Source organism: Lissotriton helveticus, chromosome 5_1 (assembly GCF_964261635.1).
Source record: "Lissotriton helveticus chromosome 5_1, aLisHel1.1, whole genome shotgun sequence".
NCBI lineage: Eukaryota > Metazoa > Chordata > Amphibia > Caudata > Salamandridae > Lissotriton > Lissotriton helveticus.
In genome coordinates this window covers 1,275,067,714-1,275,093,195 of record NC_136065.1, presented here as the reverse complement: position 1 = coordinate 1,275,093,195, position 25,482 = coordinate 1,275,067,714, and the positions used below count along the sequence as shown (strand labels likewise).

Here is a 25,482-nt window from a genome sequence, read left to right as displayed (position 1 = left end):
TCCCAATGAGAGTTATGACTCAAATCATTACTGTAAGGTCCTGCGGCCTCACTCTACCTGAATAGCTTCACCCTGCCCATCAACCTATAGAACTACAGCCCCCACACATGACACATTTCACAGACTTAGTAAACTAGGTCTACCCTACCACTAACCACAAGATGGAGGACAGTAAAGCTCACCTTTAGGACAGTCCTCCTATTATCAATTTTCTATAATCCAGGTCAACATGATATTATGAACTAAGTCAACGAAACAAGCATATAATGTATAAAAGGACTTGTGGATCCTTGCAAGCAACTGAAAGGCATCAACAGGCTATACCAGTCCACACTAACCAGACAGGCCTCCCAAGAACAAAATAGATCTTCCACCAACTTATTAAAGGAAGATGGCCGCCCGGTAGGAGCTCTTGTACGGAGCTCCCAGTGCTCGGGATCCCTCTTTTGGATTTATCCCCGATAGCACCCATCTCCCTGCGAGAAAAACAACTACGAGTAACTGGAGTGTTAAACGAGTAACTGGATTGGCCACAAAAGTAACTGGAGTGCACAGCAACATTGATGTTAGACACCTACCTGTGGCACCGGCGGCTGGGACCCCTGCGACTGTCTCCCGAGCATCGGCAGAACACGAGACATCGGGGTTGAGCCACTGTGGCCGCCGAGGAGGCTTGTGGCGGCTGGTGACCGGGAGGTTGCGGGCGTCGGAGAGGCGCTGCTGTCTGGGGCCCAGACGCTGCTGTGGCTGCCTGCCGTGGCTGTCTGCTGGGATCGCCGGTCACTGGCGGTCAGCGGATCGGTCATTGGATCCCCTTCGGCTTCCCCTGTCGACGGTCTGGAGACCACCGGGACTGCCTGCCGGGGCTGCAGTCACTGACGGGCATTGAGGAGGCGCTGTGGTCGAGGCGCTGTGGCCGGGGCTGCGGTTCACTGCTGTGCGATTTGTGGTTTATTGGGGACGCAGCAGTGCGGAGAGAAGGCGAGGAGGACGGTGGGCGCTGCGGAGGCGCCGGAGGTCTGGTCCCTGCACTGGAGCATCGGGCCCCGGTCTGCGTGGCTCGTGTGCATCTGGCCTCTCTCCCCTCTCGCCGACTGCACGGCGGGAGCTGTGGAGGTGTGGGGCAGCTGCTCAGCGGCGATTCGACTGCGGTGCCGGCAGGAGAACTGGGCGGTGGGTCGGCGGATCCACACGAAGCCTTGCACACGGAGAGAAGGCGCCTAATAGCCCCGTCCCCCCCAGGAAATGCAATGAACAAACGAAAAGAATACTGATAGCACGAACATCGGCTAGTATCCACTAACGGAGTGCCTATCTCTACTTAACCCTCAACTGCACAAATCTACTTTTTGCATCAGATTTGAACAGCCTCAGTGCAGCCTAACAACCGTGATGTCCTGAAGGTATTTGCACGCATACTTTAAATTAATTTTTGCATTCCCTGCCCTGAATCCTATAAAGTTATCTGCCTGCAAACTATCTTCGTGACATGGCGGGCTTTTCACTCTCCATTCCTAAAATGGCTGGGGCCATATACCTGAGCCATAAATCGCCTCCACTGCCCACCAGATGACCATGAGGCTACATACCAACGTGGTCACAGGTCAACAAAACAGAGATAAGACTCTCTCCTCGCCTCCAAGCAGCAGGGAAGCTAATCTCTCTCCTCCCCACCTAACACAGAAGATGGACTAATCGCGACCTGCCCCTGAGCAGAAAGGGAAACTATCTCTCTAAGGCACACCAACAACAGAGAAAGGACTACTATTGTCTCCATTTATGCTATTCTGGCGGCCAACTTTGACTAGTTCTTCATTGGGGTGGCCATCTTAGACTAGTCATCCCTACCAACTGCCCATACGTAAGTCCACGTGGGTTTACAGCCCTGTAATTTCACACTCACCCACGTACACCCCCCCTCTCCTACCTACGCTTCTTCCACTATGGAACGCATGGGCGAACACACATACAAAATAAACTACCCACCCGAGCTCTCCAAAAAAAACGCCAAACGCTACAAATACGACTTCCTGAAGGCACACCCTAAAACCCCGTTTGTGGACACCTACTTCTCACTGACCAATGGAGCCACAAGCACCGATATCTTCTTCTACACACTCCGTAGAGCACAGTGGAGGAAAGCGCTCCTCTCCATTCTCACTAGCTCCACCACCAGCAAATCCGCTCATGGCCTAACGCTGTCTATCACGCCATCCCAAGTTTTCCCAGGCAAAGCCACCATCACCATCTACAACAACGGGATCATACTATTCCAAGCCACTGATAGGAACCTCGACCGACTCGACAACCTGTTCCCTACCTTCTTAGAACACATCGCCAAACGGCGGACCTCCACTCCGAACACATCAAGCTACTCAACACCCTCCAACTCCAATCCTCTATCTAACTTGCCTTACCCATCTCACCACCCCCTTTTGTACCGCTTTTGGCCGCCATAAGTGTGGCAGGGTATGCTCAGACGTGAGTCCCTTGCTCACTTTGCCACTGGATTCAAGCAAGCCGGGCTGAAGACGGCTGGAATGCCAGAAACCGGTCCTCGGAAGCTTGTTTCCGGTCCAGGGAAGACATGGCTTGGCAGTTCGGGCTGGACTGTTCCCCTGAGGCACAGGGTCAGACTGATTTGCATATAGCCATGTCTGAACTGGGGTGGCAGAGTGGGCTAAAGAACGGTGATGGATTAAACCCAGATCTTTTGACTGGGTGTGAGTGTTTGATTGATTCAGATGCTCCGTTCATCACCACCCCCTTTTGTACCGCTTTTGGCCGCCATAAGTGTGGCAGGGTATGCTCAGACGTGAGTCCCTTGCTCACTTTGCCACTGGATTCAAGCAAGCCGGGCTGAAGACGGCTCGAATGCCAGAAACCGGTGCTCGGAAGCTTGTTTCCGGTCCAGGGAAGACATGGCTTGGCAGTTCGGGCTGGACTGTTCCCCTGAGGCACAGGGTCAGATTGATTTGCATATAGCCATGTCTGAACTGGGGTGGCAGAGTGGGCTAAAGAACGGTGATGGATTAAACCCAGATCTTTTGACTGGGTGTGAGTGTTTGATTGATTCAGATGCTCCGTTCATCACCACCCCCTTTTGTACCGCTTACCCATCTCAACAGCGGATTGACACCCACCTCTCCCATCCCCCCAGCCCTATAGTCAGTCACACACCCGACCTAACACCTCCTCACCCCGCATCTACTGGCAGAGAACACTCTCCCTCATATAGCCTCCATACCCCCACCCTCCCTTCCCCCCACCTTACACCTCCCACGAGTCCCTCTGAACACACCACCGTCCGGAGCTTATCCCCCCCCCCCCCCCGCGGCAGATCCTTCTCCCACCCTAGCTCCCCCCCCCACTCTCACTCCCCACCTCCCCACCCTCCCAACTAGACCCTCAGAACATACCACCTCCCTTACCTTAACACCCCCCCTCTCTCCCCTCACATTCTCAGCCCCCACTACCTTCCTGCCACCCCCATTGTCTTCAGCCTTCACTCACTTCTCAACTCACCGGCGCCGCATCCCACCGACGTCTCTACCTATGCCTCCAAACCTCCCCCTACCTCACCAACACTCCTCGCCCACAAATTCTCTCACACATCGAATGCCATCCCACTCAATATTATCGCAGAACCCTCCAATAACGCTAGCATACCCCCCCCCTCGGTACCCAGCTCGCTTTCCAGCTCACTACTCAACCACTCGCCCACAGCTCTCATCACCAACACCATCCCCAATCCACCTCTGGACATGATTTTATCCACCCTCCAACAAGTCAAAGAAGATCTCCTACAAGTCAAAGAAGATCTCCACACCATCAAAGAACTTCTCTATTCACACCCCAGTCAACCGCCCACTATTCCACTACCCAACAAACGCCCCACCCCCCCGCATACCCTCGCATCCAACTCTCCCCGCGCTGGCCCACTATCCCCGCTCGCAATAACACCCACCGCCCCCGTCGCGCCCTCAACTCCCTGTCGGACCGCGACTTATGCTCCCTCCTTCGCTCTTTTGGGCCAGGTCCTGTAAAACACACAACCATCACACACCTCCCCATACCCACAATTCTCACAAATCCCCTTAGGCCCCCAACCCTAAGCAACAGAGGCTCCGTCCCTAACAACCTCAGAAAAGTCCCCCTCTCTCTAGAAGGCTCGACCACCCTTCTCACACCCAGACTCAAATGCATCCTACTCAATTGCAGATCGGCCCAGAGACACTCCTCCGACATCGCGGATCTCGTCACAACAATGGATCTGGACCTAGCCATTCTGACTGAAACGTGGCTAACTGAGGCTTCTACACCGATAATGGACATACTAGTCCCCCCCAATTATCACATCATTAGACTTGACAGGCCCGGCAAGACGGGCGGGGGAATTGCATGCATTTTTAGGAGCAACCTCTCTGTTACTAAAGCCACCTCCCCCTCCCTTACTTCCTGTGAACTCTTCTGCCTCGATATCGCCAGCGAGGGCAAACAAGTTTGTGCCTTACATCTCATCTATCACCCCCCTGGGGACAACCTCACCTTCACCCAACAACTCATGGACACGATCACATCCAATGCCGGTCGGCATATCACTCAAGTCTACCTGGGTGACTTTAATCTCCACTGGAACGATCAGAAAGACGCAGTGGTGAATAGTCTCAAAACTTTCCTTAATGCGCTTGACCTCACCCAAATATGCAATAGACCAACACACGACAAAGGCTCGATACTCGATCTCATCATCGCCAAAGAGGACTCTACCCAACTGGAGGCGATCCAACCCTGTGACTGGTCAGACCACCACATTATCACCTTCTTTATCAACGAAAAAGTTAAACTTAACCCGGCTCAACCTACCAAATCCAAGATCTGGAAAAGGGACATGAAGAATCTTAACCCCAATTCCCTGCCTCCCCACATCTGCAGTCTCCTCCTTCCCCCTTCGGACACCTCGGATGTTCAATCACTGACCGATCACTACCTTGACTCTATGAACCCAATAGTCAACGAAGCCGCCCCATTGCAACTGAAAAGAGTCTCCACCAAGAACTCAAACCCTTGGTATGACGGCAGACTCAATGATGATAGGCGTGCTATGCGAATGGCAGAGCGCACCTGGAGATCTGACCCCTCTTCACTGCATCTCAAAACGCTTAAGAACAAGAGAAATGCCTACTTTCGGAAAATAAAGCGCGCAAAGTCTGACTTCTTTAGCCTCCAGCTGGACCAAGCAAAAAACAGGACAAAAAACTGTTCGAACTAATCAAAACTCAAACCAAGACACAACCCTTACAATCAAACAGCGCAACAAGCGATACCCCACACTGTGAAGTCTTTTCCACTTTCTTTAAGCTAAAGACCGACAACATAAGAAGTGACCTCATCAATGATGTAAGCCGATACCCCAGCCACACCAGAATGTCTAACACTCAACCTAAGAATAACGCATCATGGTTGTCCTTCGACACCTACTCTGAAGATGCAATACACAAATTGCTCGGCACCTTGAAGCCCTCTAATCACCTCATAGACCCCCTACCTGCCAATGCTGTAAAAGACTTCATCCCCTTGCTCCTCCCACTTTGGACCAAAATCATCAACAGCTCCCTTCAACAAGGTTTCATCCCAGACTCCCTCAAGGTGGGGCAAGTCACGCCTATACTCAAGAAACCTACAGCTGACCCGTCTGACCTGAACAATTACCGCCCTATCACCAATATCCCCACCCTGGCCAAACTGCTGGAAACATGTGTACAACTCCAACTAACAAAACACATTGACCAGTTTGACCTCCTCAACCCTCATCAATCAGGCTTCCGAGCGAAACATAGCACGGAAACGGCTATGACGCACATAATTGATGACGCCCTCCAAATTCTTGATCGCAATGATTCCTGCCTCCTCATCCTTCTTGATCTCTCCTCAGCATTTGACACGGTCAAACACGAGAACCTACTGGAGTTGCTAAACACTAGAATGGGTCTATCTGGAACTGTTCTCAAATGGTTTACTTCCTTCCTACATAACCGGTCTCAGAAGTTCAAGATCAACAATGTGCTGTCTTCACCTGTGCCAGTAGATCTAGGCGTCCCACAAGGATCTTTCCTTTCCCCCACACTGTTCAACCTCGTCATGGAACCTCCCGCCACCCTGCTCCAAGCATCCAATGTACAATTCCATATGTACGCCGATGACACACAACTTTACCTAAAGCTACAATCCCCGGAAGATATCAAACTTCTGAACTCCACACTTAGAAACACTCAATCTTGGTTGGCCGATAATCACCTCAAACTAAATGCTCTGAAAACTGAGTTCCTACTGATCTCACCTCCTGCGAAAATTACTACCACCCAAATCTGGCTTAATCACCTAACAGCACTCAATGTCCAACCTACCATCGTGGATTCTTCGAAATCCTTAGGCATCACACTTGACGCCAAGCTCAACATGCAGCAGCACGTTAGCAAAGCAACGAAAGGATCTAATTTCCAAATCAACACATTGAGGAAACTTAAACCTTCCTCCCAGCCAAGGACTTCCAAACTGCTGTACAAGCTCTAGTCATCCCCCGCATAGACTATGGAATTGTGGCTCTCAGCGGACTCCCGCTATCAACGACTGCACCCCTAAGAGCCTCCCTGAACGCTGCCGCGAGACTCATTACTGGCTCAAGAAAACACTCGCATATATCCCCAGACTTAAAATCCCTGAAATGGCTGCCTTTTGAAGCCAGAATACAGCTACAAATTGCCGTTATGACACTCGGCCGTACACCACAAGGCACCCAACTACCTCGCTCAAAAGTTGTCTATATCAGGAGGCTCGAGATCCAACAGAAGTACAAAAAGTCTACTCCTGAAACCTTGTAGATTCCGGAAGAAAAAAACATACAAACGCTCCTTCTCAGGAATGGCACCCAGGATCTGGAATGCACTCCCTCTGGAAACCAGGCTTATCTCCTCCACTGCATTCTTCAAGAAAGAGGTGAAAACCATCCTTATGGCTAAGTTCACCTGAACTTTAAGGTTGTTGGATCAGAGACTCTGCATCGCTTTTTATCACTGGTTACCTGATTGTATATTGGCATTTTATTCTTACTTGATTGCGACCCTTTTATGCTACTCCTACTACCGACCACTATATGGTACACATGAGTTTGTTGAATCACCCTCTTGATGCCCCCACCCCTTGTTCTCTTTAATTCTAAGAAAATGGTATAAGCCATCCCTACAGCCAAAGTTTACCTGAACCCTATTGTAGCTGGATCAATGACTTTGCGCCGTCTTATATTACTGGTTACCTGATTGTTTATTGGTATTTTTTTTATCTGTACATGACTGCTATCCTATTATGCTACTGACTATTATACTGTACCCATTAGTCTGTTTAGTCACCCTCCTGTTGCCCCTACCCCTGTCTCTGTGAAGCGCTCTGATATCTGTAAAGATCTTGTTCGCGCTATATAAAACTTTGAATAAATAAATAAACTGCTGGTCACTAGAGTACTCCAACCTAGTCCACCACATACTAAATGAATAGCCACACTCAAAGCAAGGACATACATTAATGACAAAAAGGATGATAATGCAAGGCATCTAGCAAGTTTCTTAATGAAAATTAAATAAACACGGACTGTAACTGTTTATTTGGGCAAATATGTAACCCCCCCAGCCCCATTCTTTATTTACACCTATTAACGGTTTCAGATTCAGGAAATCACACAGTGGACAAACTTCTGCCACAGCCAGCATAGGAAACTGGCTTGAGAACATAAAAGATAAATCTATAGATAACAGAGCTATCCCTTGGGGTTAGATTGTTTTACAGGTTCAGACAGCATGTTGTGAGGAAGGCAATATATGAAGTTATGAGCAGTGAATGATGGGGCACAAGTTATAGTGAGTTCACTAAACTATAACAGGCATATTTCAGTGGTTTATGGAGTCTTAAGTGTTCGAATGAGACGCAAAGGTAACGTTCAACTAGAATGTCACTTTAACCTTTGGTTGTTTGAGTGAAACAAAAATATATGGATTTGGCCTACCAAAATATTACTATATTATTCAAATGGGCTAGCTGTTAAGCTATTGAGATGATAGGTAGGCTGAATAAGCCAATGTGGAAATGGGATGCAGAACTTATGCAGGCGTCTGTCCAACTATTTTTAGCCTAAATTATTAAAATCTCATACCTTCCTACTCCCATTTTTAATCCTATTGTTTCATGCCAGCTTTAACATCTCCATGCTCAGTTACTTCAGCCAGCTCCTCAGGAACGGCTTTACATTTGACAGCTTCTTTTCTAACAAAATGGCTTTCTGGAATATCTCACTTTTGTCTTCAATAAATGTTTTTTAATGCTCTCGCTGTTTGTTAGAACTCTGTGGTGACTCTGCAGTTGATTAATAGGGACTTAACGGTCATATTTCTGCTGGTGTTAAAAAAATACATGTTGCTCTTTGAATTTCAGACTGTTTTACTGAAATGGATGAGAAACATATTCGAGAACACAGAACATTTCTTTGAGAAAAAGAACTCGCTCATTTTGTAATTTCATAAAAAAAACTAGGTTTTCTTGCTTTTAATCAATCCCAATGGCTTCAAGTGTGTCCCACTTTTGTCATTAATACAGAATGTTAGTGCTCTAGTTGTTCATTGAACACTGCGGGAAGCTGCAGTAGCACACTGGGGAGCTAAGTGACTGCTGCTGGAGTTAAAAGTACATGTTTCCATTTGCATGTCGGAATGTTTTACTAACGAGGATTAGAAAACGTGTAGAAAATGTGTCCTCATTTTAGCTTTGTAGAGCAATAAATAAGAATAGGATTCATATTCTTGGCAAGACTGCAATGTAATGGGTGAAAAACGAATAGTTTCTTACCTGTCGGTGTAGTTTTGCAGCTTGAAGATCTTTCTGGATTCACTATGCTGTGCATATTCCGCAATCTGGTGGTTGGGTCCGGAATCGTAGTCTTTTTTCTGTTTTTTTTTTTTTTTGTAGCCCAGGTGGGCGTCGACGTCCCACCATTTGGTGTCCCTTCGGTGACGTCGGCGTGCTTCCGGCGGAAGCTCCCACCCTTGGGCGCCATCTTCGGATTCTTTTTTCTGTCTCTTTTCCTTGTTTATCTTTGTAGTGAATCCATGGCAATGTTTGTTAATCGTTTTTCAACGTAATTCTTTTCACGTATCTTGTAAGCTTCAACTTGCTTTCTTTTCTGTCTGTTTTCACCCTTTTCTCCGGCCTCATCTTTCTGGCGGAGGCGGGTGGGTTCGCTAGTGAATCCAGAAAGATCTTCAAGCTGCAAAACTACACCGACAGGTAAGAAACTATTCGTTTTGCAGCGTGAATCTTTCTGGATTCACTATGCTGTGCATAGATTTTGTAGCGGTTTTCGTTACTTTTGTGGCGGTTGGGTGGAAGATGAGCGTTGGTTGCTAAAGATATGTTGAAGCACTTTTTGTCCTACTTGTGCTTCTTTGTTCATCTGTACATCCACGCAGTAGTGCTTCGTGAATGTGTGTACTGAAGCCCATGTTGCCGCCAGGCATATATCCTGAATCGGTGTGTTGGCCAGGAAGGCAATTGTTGCCCCTTTCTTTCTGGTGGAGTGGGCTCGTGCCCCTTCCGTTAGCTCCTGGCCAGCTTGCTTGTGGCAGAACTGGATTGCCTGCGCGATCCATCGGGCTATGGTGTTTTTCGTAACTGGTTTGCCCATGTAACTGTTGGCAAAGGACACAAAGAACTGTTTCGTCTTCCTGTGGTCCTTCGTTCTTTCAATGTAGTGCATCACAGCCCTTCTTGCGTCTAGGGTGTGGAGCGACCTCTCAGCGCTTGTAGTGGGGTTTTGGAAGAAGCTAGGGATCTGAATACTCTGATTCATGTGGAACCTTGACACCACCTTTGGCATGAAGTGTGGGTCAGTCCTCATCACGACCCTGTCACTGTGTATCTGGATGTACGGTTCCTGCAGTGTGAGTGCCTGCAGTTCGCTCACCCTTCGTAGTGAGGTGATCGCCACCAGGAAGGACGTCTTCATTATCAACGTTTGCAGTGATGCTTTGTGGATGGGTTCGAAGGGTGCTTTCATGAGCTCCGTCAGTACCACGTTTAAGTTCCAGGCCGGTGGCGGCATTCTCTTTGGCGGCGCTATTCTTTTAGCCCCTTCCAGGAATCTTTTCACGACTTGAGATGTGAAGAAGCTTCTTCCTGTTTCTCCTCTTGTGTATGCCACAATCGCTGCTAGGTGCACGCTCAGTGAGGATGAGCTTAGCTTTGCCTTGATTAGGTGTGTGAGGTACCTTAGTACCGTGGACTCCTTGGTCAGTCTCCTTTGGAGTTGTTTTTTGCAACACCATTGAGTGAATCTTTTCCACTTTTCCCCATAGCACTTGCGTGTGCTGGGCCTTCTTGCCTCTCGCAGCACCCGCAGGGTGCTCTCGGGTAGTTTCAGGTGTGCAAATTCTAAGTCCTCAGGAGCCAGGCTGAGAGGTTGAGGCTCTCTGGCTCTGGGTGTAGGATTCCTCCGTTTTCCATGGAGAGTAGGTCTCTTCTTTTTGGGAACTTGTGGGGAGGCCCCTGCGCCATCTCCATAATCTGAGAATACCACGTCTGTCTGGCCCATTGTGGTGCCACCAGGATGAGCGTCATGTTGCTCTTCATGCATTTGTTGAGCACCCTGGGGATCAGTGGTATCGGGGGAAAAGCGTAGGCAAATGTTTTTGACCAGCTTATCCATAGGGCATTCCCCTGGGACCGTGCCTCTGGTTGCCTGGATGCACAGTGTTGGCATTTCGCATTCCGGTGTGTTGCAAACAGGTCTATTGTTGGGGTGCCCCACTTCCTGAATAGACTCTCTGTTTCCTGGTTGTTGAGTTCCCACTCGTGGGATGCTGAAGTCTGCTTGCTGAGCCAATCCGCTTCCACATTGTCCTTCCCTGGCAGGTGTATGGCTAGCAGGTCTATTTTTAGTGGTATGGCCCATTTCCAGATCTCTTGTGCCAAGTTTGACAGCGGGAACGATTGAGTTCCCCCCTGTTTGTTTATGTAAAACATCGTTGTGGTGTTGCCTGTTTGTATTAGCACCTTCCGGTTGTGTAGGTCTTTCTGAAAAGCCTTGAGGGCTAGCAGCACCGTTTTCAGTTCCAGGTAGTTGATGTGCCTGACTGCATCTGTAGGGCTCCACAGACCCCTCACTCTGAGCCTGTTCATGTATGCGCCCCACCCCTTCTGGGATGCGTCTGTGGTCATGGTCACTGTTGGGTCCGGTGGTGTTAGAGGTTTCCCTTCTGTTATTCTCTCCTTGGTCCACCACCTTATCTCTTCCTGCACCCTGTGCGTTACAACCACTAGATCCTCCCAACTTCCTGTAGCTTGTGACCACTGTTGTTGCAGCCACTCTTGGAGTGGTCTCATTTGTAGGCGTACATTGGGGACCAGGTGGATGCATGATGCCATCATTCCCAAGATCTTGCTCACAGTCCTCACTGTCAGATCGCCCCTTCTGGTAGTGACGTTTCTCCCTCAGCAGGCTGAGCGTTCTCTTTTCGCTCGGTAAGACTCTGCATTGTATGGTGTCGATCTGTGCTCCCAGGAAGATCTTCACCTGCTCTGGTTCCATTGAGCTCTTGCCCCAGTGTATGGAGAAACCCAGGCTTGCTAGTGTTCCCGTCACCTGTTCTGCATGCTCTTTGCATGTCCTGTAGCAGTTTGCCTTCACCAGCCAGTCGTCGAGGTAGGGGTACACGTGTATCCCCTTTCTCCTTAGGTGCGCGGCCACTGCCGCCAGGCATTTGGTGAACACCCTTGGTGCGGACTTTAGGCCGAAGGCGAGGGTCGTGAATTGGTAGTGATCCTTGTTTACAGTGAATCTTAGCATGTGCTTGTGCTGCTTGTTCATGGGGACGTGCAGGTATGCATCCTTGAGGTCTATGGTAGACAAGAAGTCCCCTGCTTTTATCTGAGGAATGACCTCTTGTAGGGACGTCATTTTGAATTTTTGTGTTTTGACGTATTTGTTCAGGAACCGTAGGTCCAGTATGGGTCTTAGGCTTTCGTCCACCTTTGGTACTAGGAAGTAGTTTGAGTACACTCCCATGTTCCGTTCTTTGAAGGGGACCCGTTCTATGGCCGCTTTGAGGAGGAGTTCTTGGGCTTCCTCTTGCAGTAGTTGCAGCTCTCTTCCTGAGTGCTGCCTTATTCTTGGTTTTCTGTTTGGTGGCCTTTTTTCCAGCTCTATGCAGTACCCGAACTGCATAATATTGAGTATCCACTTGTCTGTTGTTATTTTTCTCCACTCCTGGAGAAAAAATCTCAATCTTCCTCCTACCGGGGTTGCATGTTCCTTTGTGTCTTGTCCGTGTAGTCCTCTCCTTTTTGTTTTCCCGTGCTCCTCCCCCGGAGGGTGTGGGTGGTAGAGCACCTTTTCTCGTGCGAAGTCACTTAGAGGGGGGCTGTTCGCCGCCTCTTCTTCTCTGGCCCCGTCCATTTCCTCTCGATCGAAAGGACTGGCCCCTGCCTTGGTAGTTCCAGTTTTGCCTCTGCTGCCCCTGGTGGCCTTGGCTGTCACCCTGTTGTCCCTGGTGGAAACTCTGGTGGGAATCTCCTCGCTGGCTTCCACCTCTGCCGTTCGGCCTCCGCGACGGAGTGCCCCTTCTCATCCCTCTGAATTGCAGGGCTCCCATGGACCTTGCCGTCTCGTTGTCCTTCTTCAGTTGGGTGAGCTTATCATCAACTGGGGCTCCGAACAGTGTTTCACCGCTGAAGGGTGTGTTCAGGATGTTGTTCTGGACCTCAGGCTTGAATCCTGAGATCCTGAGCCATGCTTGCCTCCTTTCAGTGATGCCTATAGCCATCAGTCTGCTGGATGTTTCTGCCCCGTCCAGGGCTGTCTTAAGGCATGAGTTGGCGATGCTCTTCCCTTCTTCTACCAGGTGTGCTCCTCTGTCACGGTATTGTTCCGGGAGGTGTGTGAGCAACTGTCCCATCTCCTCCCAGTGCTGGTATTGATGCCTATTCAGGAGGGCGTTGGAATTCGCCATCCACCAGTGCGTCGCAGCGTTCCTCTCAATCTTCCTGCCCGTTAGGTCCATCCTCCTGCTTTCTTTGTCAGGTGGGGGTCCGGACGTTGTTGGGATGTTAGCCCTTTTCCTGGCCGTCGCAGCGATGATAGAATCTGCTGTGACGGAACCTTTGATGTAAGCTGGGTCTTCGGAGGAGAATTTGTACTTCTTCTCGGTCCTCGGCGTTACAGATCTGCATGTAGCCGGGTCTTTGAAGGCCTCCTTTCCCTGGGCCGTGATACTCTTGAGCATGGGCAGGAACTGGTTCCTTGTCTGTATGGGGAGCAGTGTCTCGAGTAGGAAGTCTGCCTCTGGCTTCTCCTCTTCCAGCTTAATTCCATAAGCTGTTGCCGCCTTTCTTACCACCTCATTGTATGCCCCAATGTCGTCCGGTGGCGAAGGCCTCGAGGGGTATGTTTCTACCGCCTCCTCTGGGTTTTCGGCCTCGATGTCCTGCCATTCCTGGTCATGGGTCGTCGAGGAACCTGAACCGTAGCTCGACTGCTGTTCCCCGTAATTCCCCTCTGTGTAGTAGAGGTCCTCCTCCTCTTCGTGCTCCGAAGGTTCTGGAGTTTTCGGCGGCTCTTCGATGTCGAACTCTTCGATCGCCTGTACCTCAGCGACGGTCGGTGCCGGCTTCGGGGGAATCCTGTAACTTTTCATTTTTTCGATGTCCTTCCTTCTCTGAAGGATGTTCTCCATTTCGGCCTCGAGCCTTCTCTTTTTTCTCTGCATTTCTGCGGCCTGTTCGTCGTCGAGCGTTTCGGCCGCCCTTTTCGGTGTCGTCGTCGACGCTTTCTTCGGCTCTTTGTCTTTCGACGTCGAAGTCGAAGGCCCTTTTTCGGGGGCTGGCTTCGATGACCTTTGCTTTTCGCTGGTCTTCTGCCTCCGGGAGTCCTTCTCGGAGGATCCGCTGGGCTCTTTTTCGGAGGATGCAGCTTCGGTCGTCGATTTGCTCGGCGCCGGTGCTACTTTCGAGGCTCTGTGCTCTGCCTTTCGAGAGTCTGCCTCAGGCTTTCGAGGCCCTGTGGGGGTTTTCGGGGTCGTAGACTCTCCTACCTTATCAGGCGTATTCTTATCGGTCTCAACGACCGTGCAGTCATCTGGTCCTTCGGCGATGTTGTCCTCATCGTCGGTGGAGAGGCCAAGTTCGTAAAGCGTCGGGGCTTGGCCTTTGCCCTGCATCGTGTGGTGCGCCGTCCTCTGCCCTTCTCGAATTCGGAGTGTCTTCGGCTTGAAGACGGAGCAGGCGTTGCAGTCTCTGCTCTCGTGGTCTATTGGCAGGCAGAGGTTGCAGACTGGGTGCTGGTCCCTCTGTGCGAACTTGTGGTGGCAGTTCTTGCAGAATTTGAACGGCGTCTTGTACATCCCTGCGCTCAGGGGGCCCCCTGTGTGCGCATTCCTTCAAGGGCGTCGAAGATTTCGAAGTTCTCTCCTTTCTTCGTCGTCTCCTCGCTAAAGGTCCTCTTCTGTCGATGTTCTCAGGTCTTCCCCTGTGAGTTTTTGCTGTATTTTCTTCTTTCCTCCTCCAAAACTTCTGTAGCTTCACGAGACGATCCAGACCCAATGGCGGAAAAAAGAATCTGAAGATGGCGCCCAAGAGTGGTAGCTTCCGCCGGAAGCACGCCGACGTCACCGAAGGGACACCAAATGGTGGGACGTCGACGCCCACCTGGGCTACAAAAAAAAAAACAAAAAAAAAAACAGAAAAAAGACTACGATTCCGGACCCAACCACCAGATTGCGGAATATGCACAGCATAGTGAATCCAGAAAGATTCACGCTGCAAAACCTCTTAAAATGATAGATACAACTGTGAGAGCTGTGGCTAAAGAATAGTTTTGGTCATAATCATATTCTTGGCACTTTACTATCAATGTGCCAGGACTGTTTCATAGCAAAATGTACTTTCATCGCCTGATCCTTCTGTGTCCAAAAGCCTTGCAAATGGTTTTTCCAATACTTTAATAAGAGAAGTAGGCTGTGGCATAAATTTTGTAGGACACTCCAGAATCTGAAATACTGGACATTTGAACGGAGGGTGGTTCATCAGTTGCAGATTGAGTTTGCATTTGAAGATGTCTCATCAACAGTAATGTTGCTGTAGATCTCCTTGATGAAACGTTGCAGACTTTTTCTTCCTAGATGGTGTTGGTGAGGCTTTGAAGTCTTTAGTCATTTCTGTGCTCGACGCACAAGTTACTTACCTTCGGTAACGATATATCTGTAAGAAACATTAGTAGTGATAGATTCCTTACCTTAGAATTAGCCCTTGGCATCAGACTGGATCCGGAAAGTTTGTCAGCAGTACCCCTGTGTGTCGGTAGGAGTCGTCTTGCGGCTCTGCCTGCGTTGTTATAGAGATGACGACGCTGGAGCTACTTGGATGCGGCCACGCGCGCGGACGTCAGTTCTATACACTACTTTCTGCACCAGGAACACAGAGCCATGCAAGAAACTGACCTTGAAACTAGGGCCCTGAAAGGGATGACCTTAACCTCAGGAATCAGTTCGCAGAACAGGAGGATGGGTGGGGCGGTAAGCAATCTATCACTACTAATGTTTCTTACAGATATATAGTTACCGAAGGTAAGTAACTTGTGCATCTGAAAGAAACACGTAGTGATAGATGCCTTACCTTCAATAGATACCCCAGCAATAAAAACTCCAGTGGTGGGTCTGCGAACCAAGATCACACCAGAAAGTCCTGGAGAACAGAACGGCCAAAGAAGCAGTCTATCCGGACTTGGCTGTCCAGGCCGTAATGCTTGGTAAACGTGTGCAGCGAGGCCCAAGTAGCTGCCTGACAGATGTCATGCAAGGGAACTCCCCGTCCCACAGCAGTAGTGGCTGCCGTCGCCCTGGTTGAATGGGCGCGTAGCCCCACTGGAGGCTCCTTTTTAGCCAAGGAATAACACGCCTTTATGCCCAGAACGACCCACCGAGAGATGGTCCGCTTGTGCACGGCACGACCTTTCTTGGCGCCCATGTAGACCAACAAAGAGCTGGTCATCCACCCGGAACTGTTGTGAGCGATTCAGGTAGAATGAGAGCGCACGTTTTGGATTCTGACGGTGGAGCATCTCCCTCTTTTGAGGGATGCGGAAAGAAGGTGGGCAAAGTGATGGTCCGCCCGATGTGAAAGGCAGTGACAACCTTTGGCTGCAAAAAGATGGACGAGTCCTTAGAATCACCTTGTCAGGATGGACAGAGAGAAAAGGAGGTTTAGAAAAACGGCGGGATGGCGAGAGAGGAAGCGAGGACTTCACGACTTTAAAATGACAGTGTCAAATTACCTCTCGACCCGATAAGAAGGTTCATGGAGCACTGGCTCCTTACGTTTCTAGCTTATTTTCAGAAATACTGACAGCTTTACATAAAAAATCCTAACCAACTAGGTATCGTACTTTAACATCACTTTTGTATATATTCATGGATTCTTTCACATATTGATAGCAACATAGTGAGTGACAGAGGGATCATACTCAGTCCTGATGAAGAAGCCATGAAGCTTCGAAACATGTTACTTTCCCAGGAGAATCAGCACATTACTAACATGATGTCTCCGAACCACCTTTTTAACAGTACCAGCCTATGACCAAATAAAGTTTCTTTAGTCCATAGGCCAGGTACCTTTTGATATCAAACTTTTCATCTACCCCTGACCCTTTCCACTCACTACAAATACACCTCACATAGCACTACAAAATTAAGTGCTCCAGCATAGTTGCCAGTCGTAGCACACCCCGTCCCGCAGCGGGGAGGGGAAGACCCCCGATGATGAAACATGACACCAAGGGCCCTTTTGTGTGCGAGGGGTATTTTAACAAACACAGTGTATGCTTTGACTTCTAGACATACACCCCCCCAAAAAAACCTCGGAGGTGGATCCTTTTTGTTTCTTAATTCAGAAAACCTGCCAGGTGTTGAACCACCAGGGAAATGCCCTGATATTACAGCCATGTCCAGAGGCGCAAAGCCTCCTGACATAGGGTCCACGAACCCACCCCGCCCAGTTTGTTGCAGTACCACATGACGGTGGTGTTGTCGATGAACATCTGCACTATTCTTCCCTGGACAGAGGGAAGGAATGCCTTCAGTGCAAGACAGATCGCCCGAAGTTCCAGAAGGTTGATGTGGAACCCAGATTCCGCTGGAGACCAGAGTACTCTGATCTCCGCCTCTCCCATGTGGCCGCCCCATCCCAGAAGGGACCTGTCCGTCACAACTGTGTGTTGCGGTTAGGGAAAGGAGAGGGATCTGCCATTGACCCAATCGTGATTTGTGAGCCACCACTGCAATTGTAGTGCAGTGCCCTCCGAGATCAGGACATGATCGGACAGGTTGCCCTGATGCTGGGCCCACTGGAACTTCACGTCCCACTGCAGAGCCCGCATATGCCATCTGGCATGATCCACTAGCTGGATGCAGGATGCGGATGCCATCAGGCCCAGTAGCGGGAGGGTCCTCCTAACCGAAACCCTGGATAGCGGCAGAAAGATCAGAATCATAGCCTGAATATCCTGGACTTGCTGCTTGGGAGGATAAACCCGAAACTGCGCAGAGTCCAGAACCGCTCCGATGAAGAGGAGCTTCTGAGAGGGAATTAGGTGAGACTTCAGCACATTGTTGGAGAACCCCAGCAAATGCAGGTCGGCCGTAGTCTGGAGGTGGTAGACTACTGCCTGGGGTGAACCTGCCTTCAACAACCAGTTGTCGAGATAGGGGGAAGACTGGAACCCCTGATCTGTGCAGATGAGCTACGACTACCACAGGGAACTGGTAAGGCCGAAGGGGAGCACGGTAAACTGAAAGTGCTCGTGGCCTACCGCGAACCGCAGGTAACGTCGGTGTGCCGGCAGGACAGGATGTGGAAATATGCGTCCTGCAAGTCCAACACTACCATCTAGTCTCCTTGGACAGTTGGGCAGCACCTGCGCAACCGTGTCCCACACAAAGTGGGAATAACGGCCCAAGAAGCATGCAGTGTTCACCGACCGCAGCCCTAAGCTGGTAGATGAAAACAGCTTCCTGCCAAGCTGCTCCAGCTTCTTGGATTCCCTATCCGGAGGCGCGGAAGGGAACGTGCTCGGTGAAGCAGAGGCTTGGACAACCAAGCTCTCAGGAGTGGGGTGTTGGGAGATAAAGAAGGGGTCGCCCGGAGCCGGGCGATGGCATCGAGCCACGTTCCTGTCCACAGGAGCCCCTGTGTTGGGCCTGGAACAAGTGGCCAAAAGAACATCAGAAAGTGCATCATTAAAAGGCAGCAAGGGCTCCGAAAAGGTTGCTGCCGGCTGAAGCAGTTCTGTCAGGAGGTTAGTCCCGACGGTCACTGTCGGGAGTTCGAGGTGGAGGGCCTCGGCCGCCCTACGCAACACCACTGCGTAACTTGCTCCCTCCTCCGTAGCCATGGAAGGAGGAGACAGCATGCCAAGGTCAGGTGCGGTGTCAACATCCCCCAAGTCCTCTGCCCAGTCTGGATCATAGTCACACTGTTGTGTGAGAGGGTCCTCAGACCCCTCCGAGTCTTCCCCTTTCTTCTGAAGTCTGTGAAACAGGCTGAAACTAAGGAGGACGGACATAGGGGTAGAAAGGCCCAATCAGTGGTGGAATCGGCATCGAGCGATGCCGATCTGGCGCCATGTCCGGTTCAGGGCTGAAACCGTGACAGACATCGGCGGTAGCACCTGACAACGTTGGAGGTGGTGCCGGGTGAGGTGTTATGAGGTCAACTGGTGTCACCCGGGATCAGAGCCCAGATCCAGGGGGGTCCTGCTGCGCCAGGGCCGGCGATAAAAGGGCAGGACACCTAGACGGGCCCGTAGGCACACCGGCGGGGCCAGACGACCCAAAGAGTCGGGTCAGGGCAGCAAGAAAATCTTGTACCTAAGCAGATGTCGCAGACGGACCCGGAAAGTGTGGGTAGGCCGACGGCGGCATCGCAGGCTCCGCGGGTGCCACCAGCACCTTCAGCTGTGACGGGTGAGGGGAAATCTAAGAACGACGACGTTTCTTCGACTTCTTGGAATGCTTCGACTTACCGGACCCAAGTGCGATGACTTAAATCCAGACGAACGATGGTGACTGCTCCGCGACCGGTCCCTCAAACTCCCACTGGACAGGGACCTTGAGCAGGGCACGACTTGGCGTTGGGATCGCGCCCGAGGCCGTAGAGACACACCGTGCGGGTCCGTCACCGGCATCATGCGGTGATAGTCCCTGCAGTTCTTGAATCCGGGCATTCCTACGACACCAGGAGTCGATAGACTCAAAAGAATTGAGACAAAAGGCCTCGAAAAACTCAGCCAAAAAGTGACTGGTGGTACTTGCTGGCGCAGAAAAATAAAGAACTGACGTCAGCACACGTGGGCACATCTAAGTAGCTCCAGCGACGTAATCTCTGCGACAACGAAGCCAACAATGCACGCGGAGCCTCATGACGAAGTCTACCGACGCACAGGGGTACTGCTGATGAAAACTTTCCGGATCTAGTCTGATGCCTGGGGGTCATTCTAAGCTGAGGAATCTATCACTATGCGTTTCTTTCAGATGACACCAGCATCTTAGACAATGCTTACGCAGGCCTCGAAGTGGATTTTTCTCTTGAGGAAATTGTACACTTCTTTGCTTGTCGAAATGTGACTTCTTGTCGAGATTTTCAATGAAGCATTGATGAAGACGGATGGTGAAAAGGGTACATTTTGAGGATCAAGAGAAGGGACTCTTGATTGAGGATGTGATTTGGAGAGAATGGTTCCAGCTGAAGCTTCGGGTTCTTCAGGGAATGCGGTAACTCAGGAGACCTCCTGGGATGTTTATATTTGTTTCAATTGCCTATTTTGAGGTAGACTCTTCATCTCTACCCATTTCAGAGACTGGTTTTCTCATAGATTGAGACCTCTTGTGGGTCTTTGTTTGATTAATACGAGCCTTCATCTGAGGCAGTTGTCACTTGATTTTTACAGCCAAAGCAGAAGTTTTGCCTCTGTATCTTTAAAAGTCTAAGATGAAATGTTTCTACATATCTTGCAGACTTAGGCTTGTGAAATGGATAATAAATACAACGTCATCAGTATATAACCTATGCCACAAAGTCTAAAAGGGCTCTTTTTAGCAGAATCAGACAAAACAAACAACTTAAGGATGCAAGGGTTCTGAATTATGAAAAATGTCTTGTAGGCCTAAAAGAATTTGGAACAATGACTTATCTGACGTGATCTGAGCACAGCTCAATAGGGACTCCCTTTACAAACAATGTCCGGTAGAAAGCAGGAGGTTTATGGCCTCTCTAGGTGTAAAAGACAATTGATGAAAGGAATGCAGAACAAATAAAAAAAAATTCACCTCAGTCAAGAGATCTGGGCTAAATCCATCATTCTTTTGCTCACCATGCCACCCCAGTTTAGACCTGGCCATATGCAGATCAGTCTTCGCTCGGTGCCTCATAGGAAAACAGTCTAGACTTAACTGCCAAGCCAGGTCCTCCCTGGACCGGAAACAAGCATCCTAGGATAGGTTTCGGGGTTTCACTTTAGGTGTAGCCTTCAATCATGCTGGTTATCTCCGATTGGCTGAAGTTAGATTCTTTTTAAAAGGATGTGACTAGGTACTATTATAAGAGTACCATGGGAGTCCCAGCTCAATGACAAAAAGACGTTTCAAGCATGTGCATCTATGAAAGGTTCAAAACTGGAGAATTTAAAAAATGCATAACTGATATCATGTATAATAAGGTCCTATATTGTTCTTTTGTGAACCTATATATACATAATTTTACTTTCAATAAGTTCTCAGCCGATATAGTAACAGACACCATTTCTCCAAAACAGATATATTCTACATATCTAAACATCTATATACAATTCTAGAATTATTATGGAGTAGTCTGAAAATAAAAAGTGCAGCAGCCCAGATATCTAATTTACCTAAAGTTTCTACTTCAAATAAACCAGTAAACTGATTACCACCGTTGACTAAACTGAACGTATGCATGGATTAACATCAGAAAACGTACAAATTCATGTATTATCTTATAAAAATATAGGCATTAGTCTTCATTTGTGGAATTCGCTGGTACCAAGGTCCTCCCTTAATTTTCCTCATTCATTACAGTAAAACATTCTGCTTTGCAGACTGAAACGCGTACGTTCAACACCAGCAGCTAACTTCCCAGTAATCAACTGCAATGCCAATCAATCAATCATATCATTTGTAAAGCGCACTACTCACCCGTGAGGGTCTCAAGGCGCTGGGGTGGGGAATGCTGCTACTGCTCGAAAAGCCAGGTCTTGAGGAGTTTTCTGAAGGTCAGCAGGTCTTGGGTCTGCCGTAGGTGGATCGGGAGGGTGTTCCAGGTCTTGGCGGCGAGGTGGGAGAACGATCTGCCGCCGGATGTCACTCTTCTGAAGCGGGGGACAGTGGCGAGGGCGAGCTCGGCGGAGTGGAGCTGGCGGGTGGGGGTGTAGAAGCGGAGTGGTCTGTTGAGGTAGGTTGGTCCGGCGTTGTGGAGTGCCTTGTGTGCGTGGGTGAAGGTTATCCTCTTGTTGACCGGGAACCAGTGCAGGTCTCTCAGGTGGGGTGTGATGTGGCTGCAGCGAGGGATGTCGAGGATCAGGCGTGCAGAGGCGTTCTGGATGCATAGGAGCAGTCTCAGGAGTTTGTCCGTGGCTCCTGCATGAGTGACTGTTCTTCTCGTTTCAGTGGGGATCCACTGGTAGATCCTGCGGAGCATGTGGAGGGTGTTGAAGCAGGAGGAGGAGACAGCGATGACCTGTTTAGTCATGGAGAGGATAGAGTAGAGGATGACCCCTAGGTTGCGTGCGTGGTCGGTGGGTGTTGGAGCGTTTCCCAGTGCGTCGGCCACCAGGAGTCGTCCCAGGCCGAAGGGGTGGATCCGAGGAGGAGGACCTCCGTCTTGTCCGAGTTCAGCGTCAGTCGGCTGTTTCTCATCCATTCAGCGACGGCCTTCATTCGTTTGTGAAGGTTGGTTTTGGCGGTGTGGTTGTCCTTGGTGAGGGAGAGGATCAGCTGGGTGTCTTCGGCGTAGGAGATGATGTTAAGGTCGTGCCGACGTGGGCGGTGCCATTTAGATGTTAAACAGAGTTGGGCTGAGGGATGAGCCCTGGGGTACGCCGTAGATGATCTTGGTGGCTTCAGAGCGGAAGGGGGGTGGGGGGGGGGGAAGGCGGATGCTCTGTGTTCTGCTGGAGGAAGGAGGTGGTCCAGTCCAGGGCCTTCTCTTGGATCCCGGCGTTGTGGAGGCGTGTTCGTAGTGTGTGGTGGCATACCGTGTCGAAGGCGGCTGACAAGTCAAGGAGGATGAGAGCCGCTGTTTCACCGTTGTCCAGCAGGGACTTGATGTCATCGGTGGTGGCGATTAGGGCAGTCTCTGTGCGGTGGTTGCTGCGGAACCCGGACTGGGAAGGGTCCAGGGTGTTGTTCTCCTCGAGGTAGCAGGTCAGTTGTTCGTTGACTGTCTGCTTGATGACCTTTGCCGGGAACGGGAGCAGGGAGAGTGGCCGGAAGTTCTTGAGGTCCTTCGGGTCTGCCTTGGGTCTCTGGAGTAAGGCGTTGATCTCGGCGTGCTTCCAGCTCTCCGGGAAGGTTGCCATCTTGAAGGAGGTGTTGATGATTTTCCGGAGATGGGATGCGATGGATGTGCTGGCTTTGTTGAAGATGTGTTGTGGGCATGGGTCTGACTGAGATCCGGAGTGGATGGTGTTCATGATCTTGATGGGGTCGTCGTTGATGTTGGTCCAGGAGAGCAGGCGGTTGGTGCGGATGGTGGTCGTGGGGGTGGAGGTCTCAGTGGTTGTCGTGGCAGTCGTGGCTTTGAAGCGGTCATGGATGTCTGCAATCTTGCTGTGGAAGGAGGCGGCCAGCGAGTCGCACAGGTCTTGCGAGGGTGGGACCTCAATGGTGTTGGAGAGTTTTTTCACGATGTTGAAGAACTCTTTGCTGTTGTGCGCGTTGTTGTCTAGGCGGTTTTTGAAGGAGGCCCTTTTGGCGGATCTGATGAGGTGATGGTGTCTGCGGGTGGCGTTCTTGTTTGCTGCGTGGCTGTCCGGTGTTTGTTCACTGAGCCGGATCTTCTTCAGCTTTCGGCAGGTTTGTTTGGAGCCCCGGAGGTCTTCAGTGAACCAGCTGGCTTTCTTGTTGGTGTGACAGTTGGAAGGTTTCTTGTTCGGGACGAGGGTGTTGTTGCAGTCGTTGATCCACTGTCTGAGGTTGTGGGTGGCGGTGTCGGCGGGTGGTCTCTGGGCGAGGGTGGTGGTTAGCTGGTCTTCGGTGTCTTTGCTCCAGCAGCGGCGAGGCATCGGTTGGGTGCAGTGGTGCGTGATGGGTTTCTTGAAGGTGAAGTGGATGCAGCGATGGTCGGTCCAGTGGAGTTCGGTGGTGTGGTTGAAGGAGACGTGGGGGCTTGCAGAGAAGATGGGGTCAAGCGTGTGACCGGCAGAGTGGGTGGGTGTTGTGACGAGTTGTCTGACACCCACCCACTCATGGGTCTGACGGAGATCCGGAGTGGATGGTGTTCATGACGTCGTCGTATAACCTGAGAAGCAGGCCGAAGTAAATGAGAATTGGGACGTTAATGCAGGCGTGACAGCAAGGGATAAACCTTTAAGGGCAAGTGCACTTTTTTTGTTACTTGAGGCATAATATTTTTTTTAAGGGAGTAAAAGTAGTTAAAGAAAGGCATCTGCATAAATACAGCATTACCTTTACTCATCTATTTACTGATCCTACCCATTTTCTCAGTAGCTTAACACCACCATCACTTTACAATAGCAACATTTTGGTAAACAAATACATAGTCACTGAAAACACAAACGTTAATGTGACAGGCTAATAAGACCATAGCTTACGGAAAAAAAGCCTAGAAACGCACAGAAAAAAGCAAAGGTTATAGTGAAGTTATAGTTAGGTGCTGAAAAAAGGTAAAAACTAACCGTTAAAAGCTGAATACTTCTGAAATTCAAAAGTTCTAGTTTACTGAGGTAACTATAACTTGAGCCCCTTCCATGTACTGAGAAGGACCTCACATATTAGATCACTTATATCAAGTTAAATTACATCATTGATGACATCTCAACTAGGACATGTTACTACATCACAGACAGCACCATAGTCGTATACAGCATAAAGTTAATGAGCGTACACGTGCGGGTCGATAGCATAGAAATAGTATAAGCTCTGAAGACAAATTAAATGGTGCATTTTAAAAAGGTACATGCTGCACCATTTAGAATCCATTAAAGATCGGGGTGCATGAGGTACTCCATGTTAAAGAAGGTAAACGCTGAATGCACCTGATGTGGGTTGCAGAGGTATGTTTGAGAGTAGGTTGAGGCTTAAAACCCCAAGTCTGCTGAGAATAGGTTGTGGCTTAAAGCCATACATTATCAATACATTATGCACAAGTGAATATCTAGCACATGTCCCCGTTAAATAGTTGTAATACAGTGATGCAGATATACTATATGCTGTGCATGTTTATTTCCAGAACTTCACTAGAGATGTAGAGGCATTGCAGATTATTGAATAATGTAAAATGTAGGGGGGTGTTCCACTTAGAGGTGGGCTACCTCATATTGGTGTTGTAAGCATAGCTTGAAGGTTGCAAGCCATTATGCCTATATCAGGAATGTGTGTACTTTAATTTACTAAACTATGGAGTGTTGCCCATAGGGCCAGACACAAGGGGTGTTCACAGTGGCAAATGTACATCTATCATTTTTTACTTAAACTTGCTGGTCCTGTGAAGTCTTTAAGAGGGTAATTCTAGTAAGGAGATCAGAAAATTGTCCACAGGTGTAGCATGTTGAATTACTTCTACTCCACATACCCAACTGGATGGTGTCACAATGATAGTATGCTATAATCAGTGATGTCATTAATGAGGTCCTCAATATAGTCTTTAACACGTCATGAGTGATGAAAGCTGCAAGGTCATAAACAGTGCACAGCAGGGTGCAAGTTATAGTTGGCTCAAACTAAAACTGGTTTAAGACAGTTTTCACCTTATTTCAACACCCAACTAGAACGTCACAAACCTTTCGTTTTTTTCAGAGATTTTATATATTTACAAATAACACACACACGTGTTTGAAAAAAAGGAGGGTTAACAAGAATATGCCTGGCGCTGATCACCTCACTAAACACTTTTGGTGTTCTTGTATATTTAGAACAAAGCAAAACAAAGAGAAAGTAGAGGTGTTCATAAAGTCATGAGATCAACGTCTTTAGCATTCTTCAATGCACATGTTCTTTACTAATTTTGTAGTTCATACTTTGATAGGCATAGTTTTATCAATGTAATCTTCACAACAATTATAATAATGGGATCCAAATTCAATCTTTACAATAATGGAGTCCACAGCTCATACGTTTCGCAGTCCTACCACTTTATCAA

The 25,482-nt window shown here is 49.4% G+C and overlaps 1 protein-coding gene across 7 annotated transcripts in view; it reads right to left on the bottom strand.

The window, feature by feature from the left end:
• ZNF219 (zinc finger protein 219) overlaps nucleotides 1–25,482 on the bottom strand; it is a 466,238-nt gene that overhangs the window by 5,741 nt on the left and 435,015 nt on the right. The window lies entirely within an intron of this gene.